The sequence below is a fragment of the Lactuca serriola genome, chromosome 2, assembly GCF_051521515.1.
Source record: "Lactuca serriola cultivar US96UC23 chromosome 2, Lser_US96UC23_V15, whole genome shotgun sequence".
Classification (NCBI taxonomy): domain Eukaryota; kingdom Viridiplantae; phylum Streptophyta; class Magnoliopsida; order Asterales; family Asteraceae; genus Lactuca; species Lactuca serriola.
The window spans coordinates 197,821,622-197,842,232 of record NC_136409.1 but is presented as its reverse complement, the minus strand read 5'-3'; the positions used below and the strand labels follow the sequence as shown (position 1 = coordinate 197,842,232).

Here is a 20,611-nt window from a genome sequence, read left to right as displayed (position 1 = left end):
CGAGATAACGGGATCTGGCATTTATTTTTATTTTTTTGTTTGTATATGGACTTTTACTTGATATTTGTACTCTCATGGGTATGATAATTGGATAATATCTGGTGTTCTATGGTCTTTAGAGCTATCGATCTACTATTGGATCTTGGTTTTCCATACCTAATCAAAATCAATTTACTTACAAAATGATTTTGGTTCGATCGCTTAGATTTTGTCTTGCAATAAATAGAACAACTTGCCATCCTCTTCAGTTTTCTAAAATGGATCTGTGCTTTAGGTGTGACATGTTAACTATAAGCTTTATATACATGGGCCGGATAGGGGATTTGAGTTGGCTCCTTTACATTTCTTACATGAATAGAATAAAATTTATAGAAGTAGGTTTAAGTGAAAACTCTTCCTTCATGATAAAACGTATCCCTGCTATGTTTTTCCTTTTTTCCCTTTTTTATTTTTTTTATAATTAATTCTAGTCAATATCAGATATACTAAAAAAGTAGTATCTGGGGTTGGTGGGTAGGCAGATGGTTTTGACTATGGTCATGATTAGAGCAACATAACTAAGCTTTAATTCTTTCATTTGATTAACTCTATATTGTTGCGAAACTTGCTTTTTTAGTGGTAGAATAACCTAATCTGGAGTATACACTTTGTCGGACATCATGCATGATTGCTGCTGTACCTGGCCATCTTAGGATTAATTTGTTGAGAAGAACTCTTTTCTTTTCAAGAATGATGCTTTAGGATTTATATTTATGGCATGCCCTTAAAAATATGATTGGCTGTTTTTGTTAAATTTTTTGACTTGTGGTTGAAACAGGACAATGGCATCCCACATTGTTGGTTATCCCCGTATGGGACCCAAGAGAGAGCTGAAATTTGCTCTTGAATCTTTTTGGGATGGCAAGAGCAGTGCTGAGGATTTGCAGAAGGTGGCTGCTGATCTCAGATCATCCATCTGGAAACAGATGTCTGGTGTTGGCATCAAGTACATCCCCAGCAACACCTTCTCTTACTATGATCAGGTTCTTGACACCACTGCCATGCTTGGTGCTGTCCCCTCAAGATACAACTGGAATGGTGGTGAGATTGGTTTCGACACTTACTTCTCCATGGCCAGAGGAAACGCCTCTGTCCCAGCTATGGAAATGACCAAGTGGTTTGACACCAACTAGTAAGTTTCATATTGCCCCCTTAGTTTTTTGGATCTTGTCGATTCTAATAATACTGATGCCTTGACGAACAGCCATTTCATTGTCCCAGAGTTGGGCCCTGACGTGCAATTCTCTTATGCTTCTCACAAGGCTGTGACCGAATACAAGGAGGCTAAGGCTGTACGTGTTCTTGATATGCTCTTTCCGGATTCTTTTAAACAGGATGTAGTAATCTTTTTTGGTTAATATGTTGGTTGGTTGTTTGTAATGCAACAGCTTGGAGTTGATACCGTACCCGTCTTTGTTGGCCCAGTCAGCTACTTATTGCTGTCAAAACCTGCAAAGGGTGTCGAGAAAACCTTTGATCTTCTGTCCCTTCTTGATAAAATCCTTCCAATCTACAAGTATGCCTCTTTTCTCTTGATCATTTTCATGTTCTTCACAATAAACTAGAATCCCAGTTTCATTACAACGAGAACTACCTCTGCAGGGAAGTGATTGCTGAGTTAAAGGAAGCAGGTGCTACATGGATCCAGTTTGACGAGGCTACCCTTGTGAAGGATCTTGAGGGGTACCAATTGGAAGCTTTCACCAAGGCCTACTCTGAGCTAGAATCGGCCTGCTCTGGTCTTAATGTTATTGTTGCCACCTACTTTGCTGATGTTCCAGCTGAAGCATTCAAAACCCTAACTTCATTGACTGGAGTTGCTGGTTTCACTTTTGATTTGATCCGTGGTGAAAAGACTCTTGAATTGATCAAGAGCAGCTTCCCATCTGGGAAATATCTTTTTGCTGGAGTTGTTGATGGAAGGAACATCTGGGCTAATGATCTTGCTGGTTCTCTCACTGTCCTTGAGTCTCTCGAGGGCATTGTGGGCAAAGGTGCGCTTTTCTTTCGTTTTAACCATATTAATCTTTTCCTTTCATTTACCCGAATGAATTCCCTAACATAAAATAAAATTTGAAATATGTAGATAAGCTTGTGGTTTCGACCTCTTGCTCACTCCTTCACACTGCTGTCGATCTTATTAATGAGACTAAATTGGATGATGAAATCAAATCATGGCTCGCATTTGCTGCTCAAAAGGTTGTTGAAGTCAATGCATTGGCCAAGGCTCTAGCTGGTCACAAAGACGAGGCCTACTTCTCAGCCAATGCTGCTGCTCAGGCTTCAAGGAAGTCCTCCCCAAGAGTCACAAATGAATCCGTGCAGAAGGCTGTAAGTGATTAAAAACCCCTTCCTTTTCTATATATGAAATTACTGTTAAAAAAAAAAAGTTGATGCTGACACCTGCATTCTCAGGCCGCTGCTTTGAGAGGCTCAGACCACCGTCGTGCCACCAATGTCAGTGCCAGGCTGGATGCCCAACAGAAGAAGCTCAACCTTCCAATCCTCCCAACCACCACCATTGGCTCTTTCCCACAAACCATCGAGCTCAGGAGAGTTCGTCGTGAGTACAAGGCTAAAAAGTGAGTGGTTTGTATACTTTTATATAATTTCAAACTGATTCGCTTACTTTTTATAAAAAAAAATCTCAAAAAAGTATATGTTTATATTTATAGAATCTCTGAGGAAGAATATGTTAAGGCCATCAAGGAGGAGATCTTCAAAGTTGTCCAGCTTCAGGAAGAACTTGACATTGATGTCCTTGTCCATGGAGAGCCAGAGGTATATTTGATAAACACAATCTAAATTAATTCATTTCAATCGGTTTCATAAAAAAGGGGGTTGGCTAAAAAACTGCATGTAATGTTTGTTTCAGAGAAACGACATGGTTGAGTATTTTGGTGAGCAGCTGTCCGGTTTTGCCTTCACCGCAAACGGATGGGTGCAATCCTACGGATCTCGGTGCGTGAAGCCCCCAATCATCTACGGTGATGTCAGCCGACCAAAGGGGCCATGACCGTCTTCTGGTCATCCATGGCCCAGGAAATGACCAAACGCCCCATGAAGGGTATGCTCACCGGCCCCGTCACCATTCTCAACTGGTCCTTTGTCCGTAACGACCAACCCAGGTATAAATCACAAAATCCAATATATATATATATATATATATATATATATATATATATATATACACACACACACACACACACACACACACACATACAAAGTAGGTTGCTAAAACTGACGGACATATTTTCTCTGTGTCTCCAGATTTGAAACTTGCTACCAGATTGCTCTGGCAATCAAGGATGAAGTTGAGGATCTTGAGAAGGCCGGAATCACGGTTATCCAAATCGACGAGGCGGCACTGAGAGAAGGATTGCCGCTAAGGAAAGCGGAGCACGCCTTCTACTTGGACTGGGCTGTTCACTCTTTCAGAATCACAAATGTAGGCGTTGCTGACACCACACAGATCCACACTCACATGTGCTACTCAAACTTCAACGACATCATCCACTCCATCATCAACATGGATGCTGATGTCATCACCATTGAGAACTCAAGATCTGATGAGAAGCTTCTGTCCGTGTTCCGTGAGGGAGTGAAATATGGTGCTGGAATCGGGCCCGGTGTGTATGACATTCATTCTCCAAGAATCCCCTCCATGGAGGAGATTGCTGACAGGGTCAACAAGATGCTTGCCGTTTTGGAGACCAACATCTTGTGGGTCAACCCGGATTGTGGCCTCAAGACAAGGAAGTATGGCGAAGTCAAACCCGCTCTTTTGAACATGGTCACCGCTGCCAAGAAGCTCCGCGCCGAGCTCGCCAGCGCCAAGTGAGCGACCCTGATCGATGATTTTCAAGAAGAAGAAAAGTCAGAAGTGTAAAGTATACTTGAAAGTTGTACACGATATGGGTATATGTGGGAAATGGGTTGCATCTATCATATCATGAATTGTAAGTGTCGTTTAGTGATTTATGTTTTCTATGTGTTATGGTTGAGTAATAAGTGTAGAATTTTTAAAAGGTTTTGGTCTTGAAAGTGTAAGCATAATGGAATATGGAATGTGAGCTTGCATATATAAGACCGTTCATTGATGATTTTCGTATATGATATTTCTTATGCTTGTTTGGGATTTAACCAAGGATAAATTGCAAAAATTATTGAAGTGAGTTCACATTGCAAAAATTAGATACATACTCTTTTTCACTAATTATGACCGGTTTATGGTTTAGGCTCGTACTCTTTTTCATTTATTATGATGTGTGAGAAATCATTTTTCGCATACGACAAATGTGAAATTGCATGTCATCTAAGAAAAAAGATATCTCATCTAGTAGCAACGAAATTGCAGGTTTCTGGCATAATCTTATATTTTTCAATTTTCCGTACCGATGAATCATGAATCTCACATTACTACTGCACATTTAAGAAAAAAAATAATGTTTTTTCTTAAACATTAAACCTTTTTAATAAACAATTGGTCAATATCATTTACATGGCAAAACACTATGAATTCAAACTTTATTAAGTATTTTGTTGTTAAATGAATCGGTGGTTCATGACGGTCAGTAAATTGTCAAATTCAATACGTTAGGCTTTTTGTTAAAATCTATGGTGTAAAATTTTCGTCAAATATAAACTTTCATGAAATATTAAATTTGGTCAAAAAGACAGGTATGAAAGACATACCTAATATAAATTTTATTTCTAACATCTTACATTGCAGTATGTTATAGAGATAGTCAATGAGAATATGTGAACAACTTGAGAAATATTATTTGAAAAGTTTTAAGTGTTGGTAGATAGTGGTGGCTCTCCTATGGAAGAGGCTTTAATGCAATAAACCCAATCGATTCGTTGTTGGTGGGAACCAATCTAACAGAAAATGCTCCGGTGAGAAATGATCTAGTGGAAAAAGAAAAGGCAAGAGGAAACAACAATTAAGCATGTATTTTCATCTCTCAAAGTGTTCCTTGATATCATAGCTTTCATGAACATAAAATACTACTATAATTACAAATTCATCATGTTGATCCAAAAAATTATGAACACGTTGGTCCTAATGAAAGTCTAAAGCAAAAGTCCTATGAAAAGTCAACGAAAGAGTCAAGTCGTCCCTCCTACCTACATAATCCTTTAGAAAATCTTCATATTATCAAGCACTACACAAATCGGGCAAAACTCCGCTAAATCCAACCCCCGACTCCTATGAAGAAAAAGGTGATTTAAGTGGTGACATTGACAACGATACGAGAAATATGGTCGACAAGGAATACTGAGCTATTCTATCTTAATAACTTTAAGGTAAAAAAAATTATTTGAAAATATTGTTTTATATTCTTTTAATTGGTTTGTCTATAGAAATAACAAAAATTATCACTCATTTGGCTATCTTGGTTACAAAACTCAACTTTTGAATATTTTGATGTAATTGTTTGTTTAGCTCTTTGCGAGTTTATTTAGCATGAATGTCTTTAATTTATTTTACTATTTTATTTTATTTTATATATTTATTTATTTTCCTTTATTTTTTTTAATTTAGAATGGCTTTTGCCGCTTATTCTTTTATATATATATATATATATATATATATATATATATATATATATATATATATATATATATATTATAAAAGAAATCTCACTATTTCTAAAAATAGATTGAATATAATAATATTAATTTTTTAAGACGTTCAAATCATTAAGCTAATAGTACAAGTAGTCATTAATAAAATAATATTAAATTTTAACCCGCGTTTTGAATCCTTATGTTTCTCAGCAAATTCTATCTCCTTCCCTGAATTTTGGATAATTCAAATTTTGAAACCATCAAAAAATACATGTTGATTCAAATATCCCTCCTGCAGATGACTCTTTGTTACATCCTCTGTTATAAAGCCTACCGTGAATATATTGTTAATGGAGGTTTTGCAAAGTATAGCATGTTATATTTTTGATGTTGAAGATCTGAAATTCTACCATAGGTAAGTAAGAATCCTCTTCTTGAATCCTTTTTTTTCTCTCTAAACACAATGATGATCTCGAATCGTTCAGGTTATCTTGCAACCCTATATTCTCACCTGTCTTCACCAATAACATCATCCACCATTGTATTCACAAGATCAACCATCATCGCTGTCAAAACCATTAGACACCACCGCATCAGGCGACTCCTTCCTATTACTTCTTATTTGTATGTATCTTGAGTTGGAATCGCAAATCAAAACACCCAGATATTATTTGGAGTTGTTATTTGCTACACATCAAATGATAGAGCTTCAAGATTTTGTTTACCTTTCCCCTTATTTAGACATATGATCAATTTGTATGTGATTTTTTGGTAACAGAAAACTCGGATTTTTGTTGTTTCAGACATGTCAACAAAGTGTTTTCATTGCTCCACTTTCAGGTGACATTTTTTTACTTAGACATGCTTTGATTTCAAAAAACTTGATTTTTTTGGATCTTCTTATGGATGTGATGGTTCTAGGAATGGTAGAAAACCTCACTCTCAATCCACGAACCCTAATCTTCTCCATCTATCTAAGAATACCTTGCTTTCTATTTCCTCACTTCCTCACCTGCCTCAACTCATTGAAAATTGACCATTAGCCAACCAGAAGGTCTATATGGCTCTTCTTCCCTTGAAGATTAACTTTTAGACAAGTGAAACTGGTAAATCCCATTCTTAGTTTTTTTGTCGCTTTAGTCCAAGAATTGGGGTTTTTATTACTTTATATTTGATCTTCTTTTATGATTAATGATATTAGGTCTTCATTGTTAATTTTCTTATTATGTATGCAGAAGGCTTCTTGTTGAAGCTGCCCTATGATGTCTAGAAACTTGAAAAGAAGGTCGTATAAACCATAGTGTTGGTCATTAAAGATGAATGGATTGGAAATTTGATTAGAACTTCTGAAAGGGTTGGGGCTAACCATGTAAGGTTGCTAGAACTTCATGTGTATCTTAATCTACATATACTTTAGGTTCGGAAAAACCATTTTTTAATAGAGGCTTTATCAATGTCGATATCAATATGCATAAAAAAAATGGATCAATTTGAGACTGGATGGGGTAAAGGCCCTATCTTAACAGGTTTTTATTTTAATCCTTACTTGTAATTGATTTCATCATTATAACTTTTTGTATTTTTATCTTATAAATATATTGGGTGAAGGCTTTATTATATCAGGTTTGTTCCTAAAAAAGTTTTTACTATGTTTCTTTAATGTGTTGGCTTTGCAGGTTCAAAGAACTCAACCAAGAGGGCCAATTAGAGCATTGTATTATTATTAGTTTGTATATTTTGGTATCTTACTTTTGCAATAAAGAACAGTTAAACACAAGATTTGACATGATTCAGGTAGTTTGTATATTTTTCATCTTGTTTAGTCTAAAAATGAAACCTTTTTCATCATTGGTCCTTATAATATCAAGTTTCATCACATGGACTTTCTAATTATGGTGATTCTGGTCCTTATTATAAGGTTCTATATAGATTTTGTTCAATATTTTAAGGTTTTGAGAACCTAAATCAATATGAAGCCTTGAATTACATATCATTGTTGAAAATGTTTTAATTTGTGACCAAACTTGGTTTAAAATCACAATGAACAAGTTGACACCTGAGTATTTTGGCATTCTCAAAGGCTTATTTATCGACTTTTGAATCACAATACCTGATATTCTAAAGGTTTATTTTTATAAACTATTATTTATATATTTTAGCATTTTACTTAGCAGGACATTAAATTAATAAAGGAATTAAGGAAAATGAAAAAAAAAGAGGACGATAAACGGTACAAGTGGTTTTGGTATGTATAAAAGGAAGTAATAACCATTTAGGGGGTGTTTGGCAAAAAAGTTTATTGTTTATTAGCTTATTAGCTTATAAGTTAATAAGTAAGTGTAGGGTAACTTATGAAAAAATGACTTATTAGAGGTTCCCCACCGTAATAAGTTATTTTCATCAAAACACTTTTTTAACTTACAGTGGTGTGGAACCTAATAAGTTATTTTAAAAAAACTTAGCCAAACATCCCTTTAATATGGTATGGTAATGCTCTTGAAAAATAGATGTCATTTAATATTCATTTCTCGAAGTGAACGCAAAATGGTTTTAACTCTAAAGAGATCAAACTATTCGCCGCCCGCCGCTTTGCGCGGGTAGACGGCTAGTGTGTGTGTGTGTGTGTGTATATATATATATATATATATATATATATATATATATATATATATATATATATATATAGTGAAGTGGTGTGGTTTTTGGCAAGAATGGCCCATAGATGTTTTGTTTCCGTTTTGTTTTCGTATCCGGGGCATTTTATGAAAATATTTACATTTTTTTATACAGGTGTTGAAATTATTTACCATAAAACAATGAAATTATTTTATCGTATGTTATGTTTACTGTTTAGTGTTTACTCGTTAACATGAATTTCTAGCACGAATTGATAAACCGAATTTATATGTACATGACCTCTTCAATTGATATAATTTATTTATGTTAAATAGGTCATGATTATTTGCTGGTCTTGACAACCTTCAAGAATTTTAAAATATGGATTATTTTAATAAAATATAATTTAACATATATTTATTTTAGATTCAATTTACTTTTATGGCATAATTAAAATCATATTGAAAGAGGTTCCATCATGCAAACAAGTGAGGTTGTCATGGAATATCACTACTAACATCCTCGTCAACCACTTCCCACCACCAATCTCTACCCTCATATAATATAAAAAAAATAGAAGGTAGAATGTAAATCATATTTATATGTCGATTAAACAAAAGCCATCAGTTAGACATTTATAATTTTATATCATAACATTTTTGCTATTTTTGTCGAACTTTTTACAAATTTACATATACACATGATCAATTGCGAGGAGAGAAGTCGAGAAAGCCCCTTACAATAATTTGGTGGAATAACGTTATTCACGTTAATGTTTTATCACATTTAGTTAAATTGAATTATAAGAAAACAATGGAATTTATATGATTATGACATATTTACAAACATATATATTCAAATAAACAAAACAACTTACATGCGCTAACCAAATTTCATATACAAACCACAAAACTTTGTAAGATAGTAGATAGTTTGATATTGCGTGATTATAATGATGATTTAACCCCGTATAAATAGAAATATAAAATAGACTTTTGACCTAACATAAACCCTAATGAATAGTAGTCTAACCCTATTGGGTATTAGCATAATCCTAGTCACCAGTGGCGGAGTCAGGATCAAAGTAAAGGGGTATTTCAATTTTTTTTAGGGTAACCTAATTTTTTTTCCTGGGGTACTTGGGTTTCCTGGGTTCGGTTTCAGTTTTAAACCAAAATCTTAATCAAATCCTTAGCTAACCTCAAGTCTTGTTATATAAACATGAAGTTGAAGTATATTTTGATACTTCAATCGAGGTGAGACTCAAAGTAGATATCAAATAAAACATGAGCATAACATGTTTATATAATAGAAAAAAATGGCCGAGTTTACATGTGATTAGCGATGTGAGATAGAATAGCTGGGAAAATAAAACAAAATTAAACAAGGAATATGTAAGAAGCGAGAATAGAACTCGAGACCTTTGCTTGAATAAGTCAAAGTCTTAACCAGCAGAACAACTGTTTGTTTGTGTTTATAAGTGGAGGGATGTGTATATATACACTATACCAATTTTTTTTTTGAGGGATACGTAAACAAAAATTACACTGCCGAAAAAAATTTGAGGGGTATCCCGGGATCCCCTTGGATCTGCCCCTGCTAGTCACTAACATCCTTCCCCGGATTGATAAGGAAGAGTCGATTTAAACTGAAAAAACAAAACAATAAAACATAAAAATTATAGATGAAGACAACAACATCAGCGGTGGCATAACTCTGATGATGGCGACTAACAACGATTGCTCGTCGGAGAAGAAGAGAGAAGAAGCAACAATTATAGGCGATTCCATTGTAGGAGAAGAGAGGAACGCCGACGACGATGATCATGTTGCTGACAACAGAGGACGCCGGAGAAAGGAAACGAGAAAGAAAGACGGATCGAGATGCGTCGGACGAAGCCAATTCTGGCGAGATCGACGACTGCAATGTAGAGAGAGAGAGAGAAAGAGATAGAGAGAGAGAGGGAGAGAGAGAGAAAAAAAAGACAGAGAGAGAGACGATTACAAATAAGAGGTTGTTTGACGAAGAAGATGTCATAAGAGAGAGACAACAACAATATATGAAGAGTATGATCTAGAAAAAGGAATACAAAGAAGAGTAGGTCATCCGAGATGGAGACAGAAGACTCGGAGGCAAGGGTCATATGAGGAGGTGGCAAAACTAGTAAGGCATTAGAAGAAGACGATAATGGAGCTCTGATTAGGTGTTGGTGACTGTAATATTATTTATGAGGAAAAAGAAGAAAAGAGAAAAATATTGAGCATAATGAAGGCACCTCAAACAACCATTAGAGAAGGTCATGTGAGGTGTAGGATGGCAGTTGCGGGTTGTGGTCAACAATAAGGTTTTAACCTGAGGTATGATACCATATAAGATAATAGATAGCTTGATATTGTTTGTTAACCTAATATAATTATATAAGTAGGAATAGAAAATGGGTTCTTGGCCTAACCTAAACCCTAATAAGTATTAGCCTAATCCTAATGTTGTAACATCTGGTTTCAAGAAGCTTCTTATTTCGGGAAATAGGCATTAAATGGATAAAGTTAGGGCCCTAGCATTATAGGGTTTGAGTTTTAGACCCAATTGGGTGTGGAATATATCAGTTGGGTGATCCAAGCTCTCAGTTTGTGTTTTGGGAGTCCAAGGGTATAATGGTAAAAGCGATGTGTAACACTTGGTTTTGGATTTGCTTCTTTATTCAGGGACACGACCCAATATTTAGTGGTCATGAGGCTTAGTGCTTTGGGAAATGAAGAATTTGGCCCTTCTCGAGTGTGAGTGTTATAGTTTAAGTGATCCAAGTGTTCGATTGCGTCTTCGGAGGTCAAGGGTATAATCGTAATTTGATAATTCGGTCTTTTATGGATTTTGGATTTTGTTCAGAAGGTTTTAAGGTGAAGGTGAGTTGTTAGAAGTGTAGGGATTCTCGCCACCTTTCCGTGGATATAAAGAATGTCAAAATCGGAGTTATAACGAGGAAGCTATGACCATTTGAAGTTAGAAGGGTTTAGGTCGAACCGGGTACGCGGGGTGTACCAAATATGTACGCATGGCGTACATGGGAATTGCGGACGTGGGAGGATTTGGGATGCAGGGCATTTGTATGATCAGATGGAAACCCTAATTTAGGGTCTTGGACCATTTTTAAACACCTTAACTCACCTCCAACCCTCATTTCCTTCAGCCTCCATTCTCTATAACCCTGAGAATGAAACCTTAGCCTCCATTTGAGTGATTCTTGAGCTTCATAGTGGTTTTAGTGCTTAAGGAGGAAGAAGGAGCTTCTTGAAGAGTCATTGGTTGGCTTGGAGCTTTTGGATCCAAGCTTTAATCAGATAGATCTAGCGTCTAAAGGTCTAAAGTTCTCAACTTGATGCTTCTACATCATAAGATCTAAGTTAGGACGTGAAGTATGCATGTTATGGTACTTTGAGAGCTCTTTGTGAGTTTGAGTCACTCCAAGATCCTAGGATTTGTAGATCTTGCCTTTTCTGAGTTGGTTTTAATATAAAGTTGGATTCGTGATGCATTAAGTTCCCCCATGTTTGAGTTATTGGTCATTTTGTGAAGTTTGTGTACTTGAAATCAAGATTGGACCTTTTTTATCCATGCAAAGGCTTAAAGCCTTCGACTTTATGGTTGAAGTCACTGTTATGAGACTATTATGGGTTGTAGATGTTGGACATAATGGATTAAGTCCTTAGAATGAGAATTTGGAACTTAGCCGCGAACGCCATGCGAGGCCCCTGGGAACGCAACACATTCCATCTTGAGTCCCTGTCAATTTGTCCGGCGGCGAATGTCGTGCGTTCAGCCCTAGAACTCCGTGTGTTCATCTGATCAATGGAGTTTTTGGTTGTTGGGCTTGGACTTAACTTTGGATGTGGGTCTTGCTGATTTGGGCCTTATTGGGCCTTGTGGTGTCTTTTTAGTTTTGGGTTTTGTTTCTTTAGGCCTTTTGGGCCATCTGAGATCAAATTTTGGACTAAGGGAATTTTTGGGCTTTAGGATAAGGCCCATATGGGTTAGGCCCAATTTGGAAAATTGGGCCATTAGTGGGCCTTTGTGGAACTTTTGGTTTCAGGCCTTTATGGTTTTTGGACTTGGGCCTTAGTTTGGTTCAAGTTGGGTTAGGGGTAAAATGGTCATTTTACCCCAAGTATGGATTATGGATCATATTTTGGAACCCAATTGCTAATTGGGTGTTATCTTGGTATTGATAGTCCGGAGGAATCGTTAGGGTAGCAAATAGGGATTTCTTTCAGTAAACTTCTGCATTCGAGGTGAGTCTCCTCACTGTTCTATAGGTCAAAGGAACCAATGCCGGCCTATTTGGTTTATGTATTGTAGGAAGACCTGGGGGTAACCCCTGGCAGTTTGAATGAAAGACCAAGAGGTGGCTCCTAGAAAACTGTATGCAAGACCAGAGTCTAAACTCTGACAGTTAATTAGTTAATTGTATGCTAGTTGTCTTTGTGATGCTTGCATGGAAGACCCGAATGTGGCTCCTGGCACTTTTTTGTAAGACTCAAGGTTGTGGCCCCCAGCCTGGCAAAGAAGACCATGAGGCGGCTTGTCACAACTAGCATTTTGCAAGGAAATTCTACTCTCATGTAAACATTCAACTATTGTAAGGCATGTACTTTGAGTGAATATTGTACTCTATGCTCAATCAGAATCATCCATTTAAATCAAAACTCACTCAAGAAGATCATAACCTAATATAAAAACCCCATATGTTCAACTATGGGTTGAAAACCTTAGAAATCCCGGTTCAAGTTCACTATGGACTAGGATCCTCTTATTGGGCCTTTTGGGCCGATAAACTTTCAAGATGTCTATTTTGGGCTTAGGAACCCTAATTGGGATCTAATTGGACCAAATTCATGAAACTATAACATTTTTGGCCATTTGGGCCTAGAATGATTCATTCTACCTCCAATGGGCCATGATGAGCCTTAAATGATTTAATTAGCCCTAATGGGCCATAAACCTATTCCTTTCACCATATTGGGCCATGAACCCTCATAAGGGCCCAATGGGCCAAAACTATGTTATTGGGCTCCACAAATTCGAACAAGCCAAGAATGGGTCCAAAACCATTTCATCTCCATCCTTTTAAGCCCATTCTCGTCCCATTTATTAAAAAAAAAGAGTAAAAGATAATGTGGATTAGGTGTTGACACCTCATCTTTACATTGAGGTAATATAGGTTTAATGCACATCATATAACAAAACCTAGCATAATAACCTTCATGTAATACCCTTGAATCCTTCTCTCTCTTCCCTCTCTAAATCTCGGCCAAAGCCACCAATCACCACCTCTCTTTGAGGGGTTTTAGCCATAAGAACATCATATGTGCTCATACAAAACCTAATGCTTGGATCTAGGTTTCTTTATTGTACATGCAATTCATCCAAGACTATAAACCCTAGATCTAGTATATGATAATCAATATAACATATAAATTAGGGTTTAGATCATACATTGATTGTTATGTAGCAATAACAATCTCAAATCCTTTTTGTAATGACTTTAGAAAGCTTAGAGTCACAAATGTCACTCCTCTAATGGTTCACAAACACCAAGAGCAAGAGGATGAAGAGGAGAAGAGAAGGAGGCTGCCCAAAACGTGTGGAAACCCTAGAGAACAAGTTCTCCACGTTTTTGGGGCTTAAGGGTTCCTTAAATAGTGAGGCTATTAGGGTTATCTAACAAGGAAACCCTAATTTGGATGCTTAAGCCCTAAGCAACCCATGAATCCCTTTCTTAAAGGCCTTTGGACGATTTCTAATGGGTTTCCCTATAGAATTCGTCCACCCCTTTAATATGGAGTCCATTAGCCCAATATTCAACTATCACACAATTGACAGTTCTAGTCCCTTAAGTTTAATTAATGTCTTTTAGCCACAAAGTTAATTCTTATTAATTCTTGACTGATATTAATTAAACAATATGATTTCTCCTTTAATATATTATTCTCATAATATATTAATAAATCATATTTAATCCTTTCTCTCCATAATTCATCCTATCAAGTTGCTTTGGTGAAGGCAACCCAAAAGGACCATGCACCATCGGGTCAAGTACATACCAAAATAGTTATGGACTTAGACACTAATCCAACAATCTCCCACTTGGATAAGTCTAATAACTATTCCGCGTATGACTTCAGATCCTGATATGCAATCGTAGTTTTCCAAAGCCGCTGTCAACTCTGATCTTATCAGATACGCGTGTCCTTCAAATAAGGAATCATATATTCCTCCATTCTAGATATCGTATAGACTGAGACATGGATCTAAATCATTCTCTCTGTCTATGTGCTGTTTCCCGAATTCAGATTTATGACGACTGACAACAGACTACAATTGAGCACATCAATTTAGTCCCGACTTGGCCAAGCGCTTAGGTGTCATCACTAAATCATCGAGGGGCCCACAAATATCGCTTTCACCCTACTTTGGATAAAAGGAACGGATAAACTTTGACTCAATGCTTGCTTGCACTCACTTACCGAATTACACACAACACTATGTTTTACAACACCAAGTTACTGGTGCGTTTACATATTATCAATGTGCAACCGACTCGCAAGATACAACTCACACATCTCGGTTTCAAGAATATAAGATGTTATCATCTCACTAATCACTCGTGATAAAATCCATGAAGTGATCCAAGTGAGCGTGGGTTTAATCCAATGCTCAAATCATATTCATAAGCACTCATGAACGTTGTAGCAAACATTTGCTTATGTCTAATACTCTTTAGACAATCCACATACCAATTCATGACAGTCTTCATTCATATCTACTTCCAACATATGAACGACTGTGGCCTGTTTGAATAATTTGACTGTTCTCAACCAATTAAATTATTCAAGAAGTCAAAACATGCAAAGTGAAACACAAGAATAATACTAATCCCATATGGCCTCAAACCCCTGAGTATAAATAAAACACCTTTTATTTATCACCATATCGATTACTCATTATTTGTTGTTTCGGGTAATCAACTTTTTACTTGAATTACAACACTTGTCCCATGCTCTTAGCATGCACACAATGTTTACCTATGGTTCTTACTTTGTGAAATAGATCAAATGAACATATTTCCAATCATACTCATTTCATAACTCCTAATCCTTTCTACAAGTGAAAGAATATCAAATTCTTGCCACTTATAGAATATGCTAGATTCTAACATTTTATGCGATGATCCTTCTGTTGGGTTTTGGTCCTAAGAACATCCTATGTGCTCATACAAACCCTAATGCTTGAATCTAGGTTTCTCTATTATACATGCAAGTTATCCAAGACTATAAACCCTAATTCTAGCATACAAGTAATCATATTAACATAAGAATGGGTTTAAGATGTTACCTTGATTGTTATGTAGCAATAACAATCACAATTCCCCCTTGTATTAACTTTAGAAAGCTTAGAGTCACAAATGTCACTCCTCTAATGGTTCACAAACACCAAGAGCAAGAGGATGAGGAGGAGAGAGGATGGAGGCTGCCCTAAAACGTGTAAAACCCTAGAAGGATGCTTAGCCATGTTTTTGGGTCATAAGGGATATATATATATATATATATATATATATATATATATATATATATATATATATATATATATAGGTGGCTATTAGGGTTATCTAACAAGGAAACCCTAATTTGGATGCTTAAGCCCTAAGCAACCCATGGACCCCTTTCCTTAAGGCCTTGGACGATTTCCCCATGGGTTTCCCATAGAATTCGTCCACTCCTTAATATAAGGCAATCCATGGCCCAATTGCAATTATCTTATAATTACAATTCCAGTCCCTTAAGTTTAATTAATCTCTTATAGTCACAAAACTAATTACCAATTAATTATTGACTAATATTAATTAAACAATATGATTTCTCCTTTAATATATTATTCTCATAATATATTAATAAATCATATTTAATCCTTTCTGTCCATAATTCATCCTATCAAGTTGCTTTGGTGAAGGCAATCCAAAAGGACCATGCACCATCGGGTCAAGTACATACCAAAATAGTTATGGACTTAGACACTAATCCAACAGTCTCCCACTTGGATAAGTCTAATAACTATTATGCGTATGACTTTTGATCCTGATCTGCAATCATAGCTTTCCAAAGCCGCTGTCAACTCTGATCCTATCAGATACGCATTTCCTTTAGATAAGGGATCATATATTCCTCCATTCTAGATATCGTATTAGACATGATTTCTAATCATTCTCTTTGTACTATTTCTCGAATTCCGATTTATGACGACTGACTAATGAAACAAATCAAATTAGCCTTAGCCCGGCCGAGGATTTACATTTGTCATCACTAAATCATCGAGGGGCCCAAAGATATCGCTTTTATCCTTCTTTGGATAAAAGGAACGAATAAACTTTGATTCAATGCTTGCTTGTACCCACTCACCGAATTACACACAACAATATGTTTTATAACACCAAGTTACTGGTGCGTTTACATATTATCAATGTGCAACCGATTTTCAAGATACAACTCACACATCTCGGTTTCAAGAATATAAGATGTTATCGTCTCACTAATCACTTGTGATGCAATTCATGGAGTGATCCAAGTGAGCGTGGGTTTAATCCAATGCTCAAATCATATTCATAAGCACTCATGAACGTTGCAGCAAGCATTTGCTTATGTCTAATACTCTTTTAGACATTCCACACACCAATTCATGACAGTCTTCATTCATACCTACTTCCAACATATGAACGACTGTGGCCCGTTCGAATAATTTGACTGTTCTAAACCAATTAAATTATTCAGGAAGTCAAAACATGCAAAGTGAAACACAAGCGACCAATCCTCGGCGAACTTTGGATTGTCCTTTGATAGTTGTTTAATTATTTTAGTCAAAACCGATTCTAGTCCCTTTTCCCTCTAAATGCGCTAGACATTTGGAAAATTTTAGAATGGTCAAATATTATAGCCTATGCAATCGATCATATACCCGAAGCGTATGGGACACAATGCATAATGTCTTACATAAAGATTTGATACTTTATCAATCTTCCGCCATAATATTTCATTTGCTATGTTCTCAAAATTCGAATTGTGAAGAGGAATGCCGTAATCATAATTGAAATTTTAAGAACACACTATGTTTCTTTGACTAAGTTATTAACATTCCACAACCTAAGCCTTTAGTTTTGAAATGAAGCATAATATTCTCTTCCTTAATTATAGCAAAACAACTATTCCATCCTTACAACTTTTGCAAAGAATGACTCTTGTTTTCTATAATTAATATTGCCAACTTGCAATACTTTCCTTAATAATCATACAATCATAACATTTATGCTCCCACTATCATGATGATTATTATAAACATAACACTTATGCTCCCACTAGCTTTGACATGTATTCAGAAACAACCTAACTTTCAGAAAAACAATACTTATTGAATTTCTTAAGTTCATGTTTCTAATACTTGGTGCTTTGATAATCTTTTATCAAGGCTTCTTGAACTTATACACATTTTCCTTAGATAGCTCATATGTGTGTCTAAACAATTACGACTAATTGCCAAACCTCACAATTCAAATCATGGAAAGGGAAACCGTAACCATAATCGAATTCGAGAATGCAATTTTACAATCACTATCTTCTTAAAATCTTTCTTAGTGAAAGCATTTCCTCACAATCATTTTCATGAAGGAGGAAATCTTATGACACTTAGATTTAAATGGTGTATGTGTTCCTATCCATGTGAATTTGTTAAAACCAAAATTTATGACAATTTCAAACTCATATGGACCGAACTTTCTTGACTTCTTGCCTTATGGTAACACAACTGCCCACCATGTCTTCCAAGTAGTTAAGCAGCTCACCCTTTCCAATCAATTGTACTTTTCATTGATCAAGGTACCTGCCTTTTATGCGTTCAAGTGAGAACTCATAGGACTCACACACATAATTAACTCAATTGAAACAACATAGAAACAAAATAATGTCAACACGATAGGTTGTAAACCTCAACTCGTGTGCTAGTGATGATCGATAAGGTTTATTTGATTTGTTCTTGAAACCTTTCAAGACCAATAAGACTCCCACCGAATCCTTGACATATAAGATTCTCTTGTCAATAAACATTTATTGACAAACAAATATTAAAGAGTTAGTGTAGTTTTTATCAAAACACTTCATAAATTGGTCTTAGTTGGTCTTTGTCTTATCCAAGACATCATAACTTTCCATATTTGATGATTGTTATAAACCTTCTTAACACTTATCACTCAATGTCACAATCTTAACTTTAAGACTTGTTTTGGAACGAAGTATGATTGACTTATTGATTTAACCATTTCTTCAATCCTTGATTCCTCTTCTTAAACATACAATTGTACTAAGACTCACTTAAAGGATCAATTGATATATGGTTCTTAATCATTAAGACCTATCATAAAGCATAAAAGGTACTCTCCCTTCTTCTTAGAATGGAGAAGCTTTTATCTTTCTGCCTACTTGATTCTTCTTATTCGTTCTGCTATTGATTTAAACTTTTTCAATCAATTCATAATTACACTTAATCTTGTAAGTATAATCATATTTACTAAACCTTTAGTAAAACATGACGAATATCTTTGTTACTCTTATGGTGGACTTTGATCAACACACAACTTTGAGTACTCGATCTCCTAGTCCTTCACTTGACACTTTGTCAACGAATTAGTCTAATTTCCAAATATGAAATTTCTCATTCATCGTGCAACCAAGTTGCATGATTCCAAGTTTCTATCCAATTGAAACTTGGGCGATGAGAAACTTTCCTTATTCGGTAAATTCTTCGACATTTCCACAAATAACATAATAAGAACCAAATCCATTATTTCTAATAATAGAAACATTTAAACATCAATTTTTCATATACGCCATTGCAAGGATAAATAAATAATATAAAATCAAAATTTATTTTATTGCGGAAAAAATTTGTCCTTACAATGCAATTCATTGAAAAACTATGCTAATACATCTTTCTTAGCAATATAATTCTAACTCTAAGTAGTAGCTCAAGAATCTAATCTTCGAGAAATGCGATTGAAATCCATTCCTTCACGGTTAGATTCTGCTCACTTCTTCCCTTAAGCTTCCTTTCTTTTCTTCGATCCTAAAAAACATCAATTGTAATCTTATCACATTATGTATTAAGAATCTAGAATAGAAGCTTAAAAGAGTTAGTTAATGGATTTTACCTATATTAGAGCCATACGTTTCGACTCTCCCATCTCTTAGATCTCTTAGGTAAATGGGGCAGCTTCGTCTCCAATGCCCTTTCTCTTGGCAATAAAAGCAAATTGACTCTTTTGGAACATGACATGGAACTACTTCAGACATTGCCTTTCTCTTATGATCAAACTTTTTTATCATAGCATATCTTTCGTTGCCATTGTCTATATCCATAGAGGTCTTGAAGGCAGATTCACCAATCAACTTTGTTTTTCCATTGCGCCAAAACATTTCTGATTCAGCAGCAATAAGCATATAGGTGAGATCTATAAGGGTCACGTCGCAGTTCATCATATAGTACTCTCTTACGAACTCACTATATGAGTTAGGAAGTGACTGAAGAACCCAATCAACAGCCATTTCCTTACAGACAACAGATCCCAACATTCTTAACCTATCAATGTGTGACTTCATCCCTAGGACGTGTGCACACACCGACTTTCCTTCTTTTGTTTACTTGCCAAAAGGGCTTGAGTGATCTTGAACTTTTCAAGCCTTTGAACTTGTGGGTTAGGGAGAATAATTGGAGGAGGTGGAGGAAGTGAAGCATGATTTCTTGTTCCTCGATCGAATCGTGGAATATCATCTTCATGTGGAAAGCTTGTTCCACAAGATTTGGGAAGACCATAGTTGTCGAACTTTGACATTTACAAAACGGGAGAAAACGAATTCAAGTTAGTTGATTGATTGAGTCCTTAGTAAATCACCCAAATGAGATACTAAGGCTAGGACCCAACACAATATTCTACAATTTGGGAGAGGGATGTCGTAACCCAAATTGCAGAACAGTTGAAGGTAAGTGAATGACGATTCACTAATTTCCACCATGAAAAAACGAAAAAAGAAATTTAAGTTTTAAATCTATGAAAACTCCTAGATCCTATGAGATTCATTGAACATTTCAATGGCATGTTTAAATCTCGATATGCCCCTCTTGTTTGTGACTGGGATGCCGAGGATCACAAAGCGGGTGTGAATAATCATGCAAACTACATGGTGCCCCCACATATTACAGTCACCTGTTCAATGTGTCGGTAAACCACACACACTCCACTAACGTCTTTGCAAGGGCACAAAGTGTAATTTCATGGAATTGAATCAAT

General features: G+C 35.9%; 1 long non-coding RNA gene and 1 pseudogene across 2 annotated transcripts; both read left to right on the top strand.

Annotated features, from left to right (window-relative positions):
• The first annotated feature begins 242 nt into the window (after positions 1-242).
• Positions 243-4,150, top strand: LOC145088026 (5-methyltetrahydropteroyltriglutamate--homocysteine methyltransferase-like; annotated as a pseudogene). Its single transcript, XR_013700950.1, has 10 exons — positions 243-274; positions 818-1,171; positions 1,244-1,331; positions 1,428-1,555; positions 1,642-2,033; positions 2,126-2,370; positions 2,455-2,621; positions 2,715-2,820; positions 2,915-3,167; positions 3,310-4,150. The product of XR_013700950.1 is annotated as a 5-methyltetrahydropteroyltriglutamate--homocysteine methyltransferase-like (transcript).
• A 997-nt stretch (positions 4,151-5,147) lies between these two features.
• On the top strand, positions 5,148-7,080 carry LOC145090705 (uncharacterized). The gene is made up of 3 exons (XR_013701727.1): positions 5,148-5,349; positions 5,912-6,028; positions 6,099-7,080. It is a non-coding gene; the product is annotated as an uncharacterized LOC145090705 (long non-coding RNA).
• Positions 7,081-20,611: the final 13,531 nt, after the last annotated feature.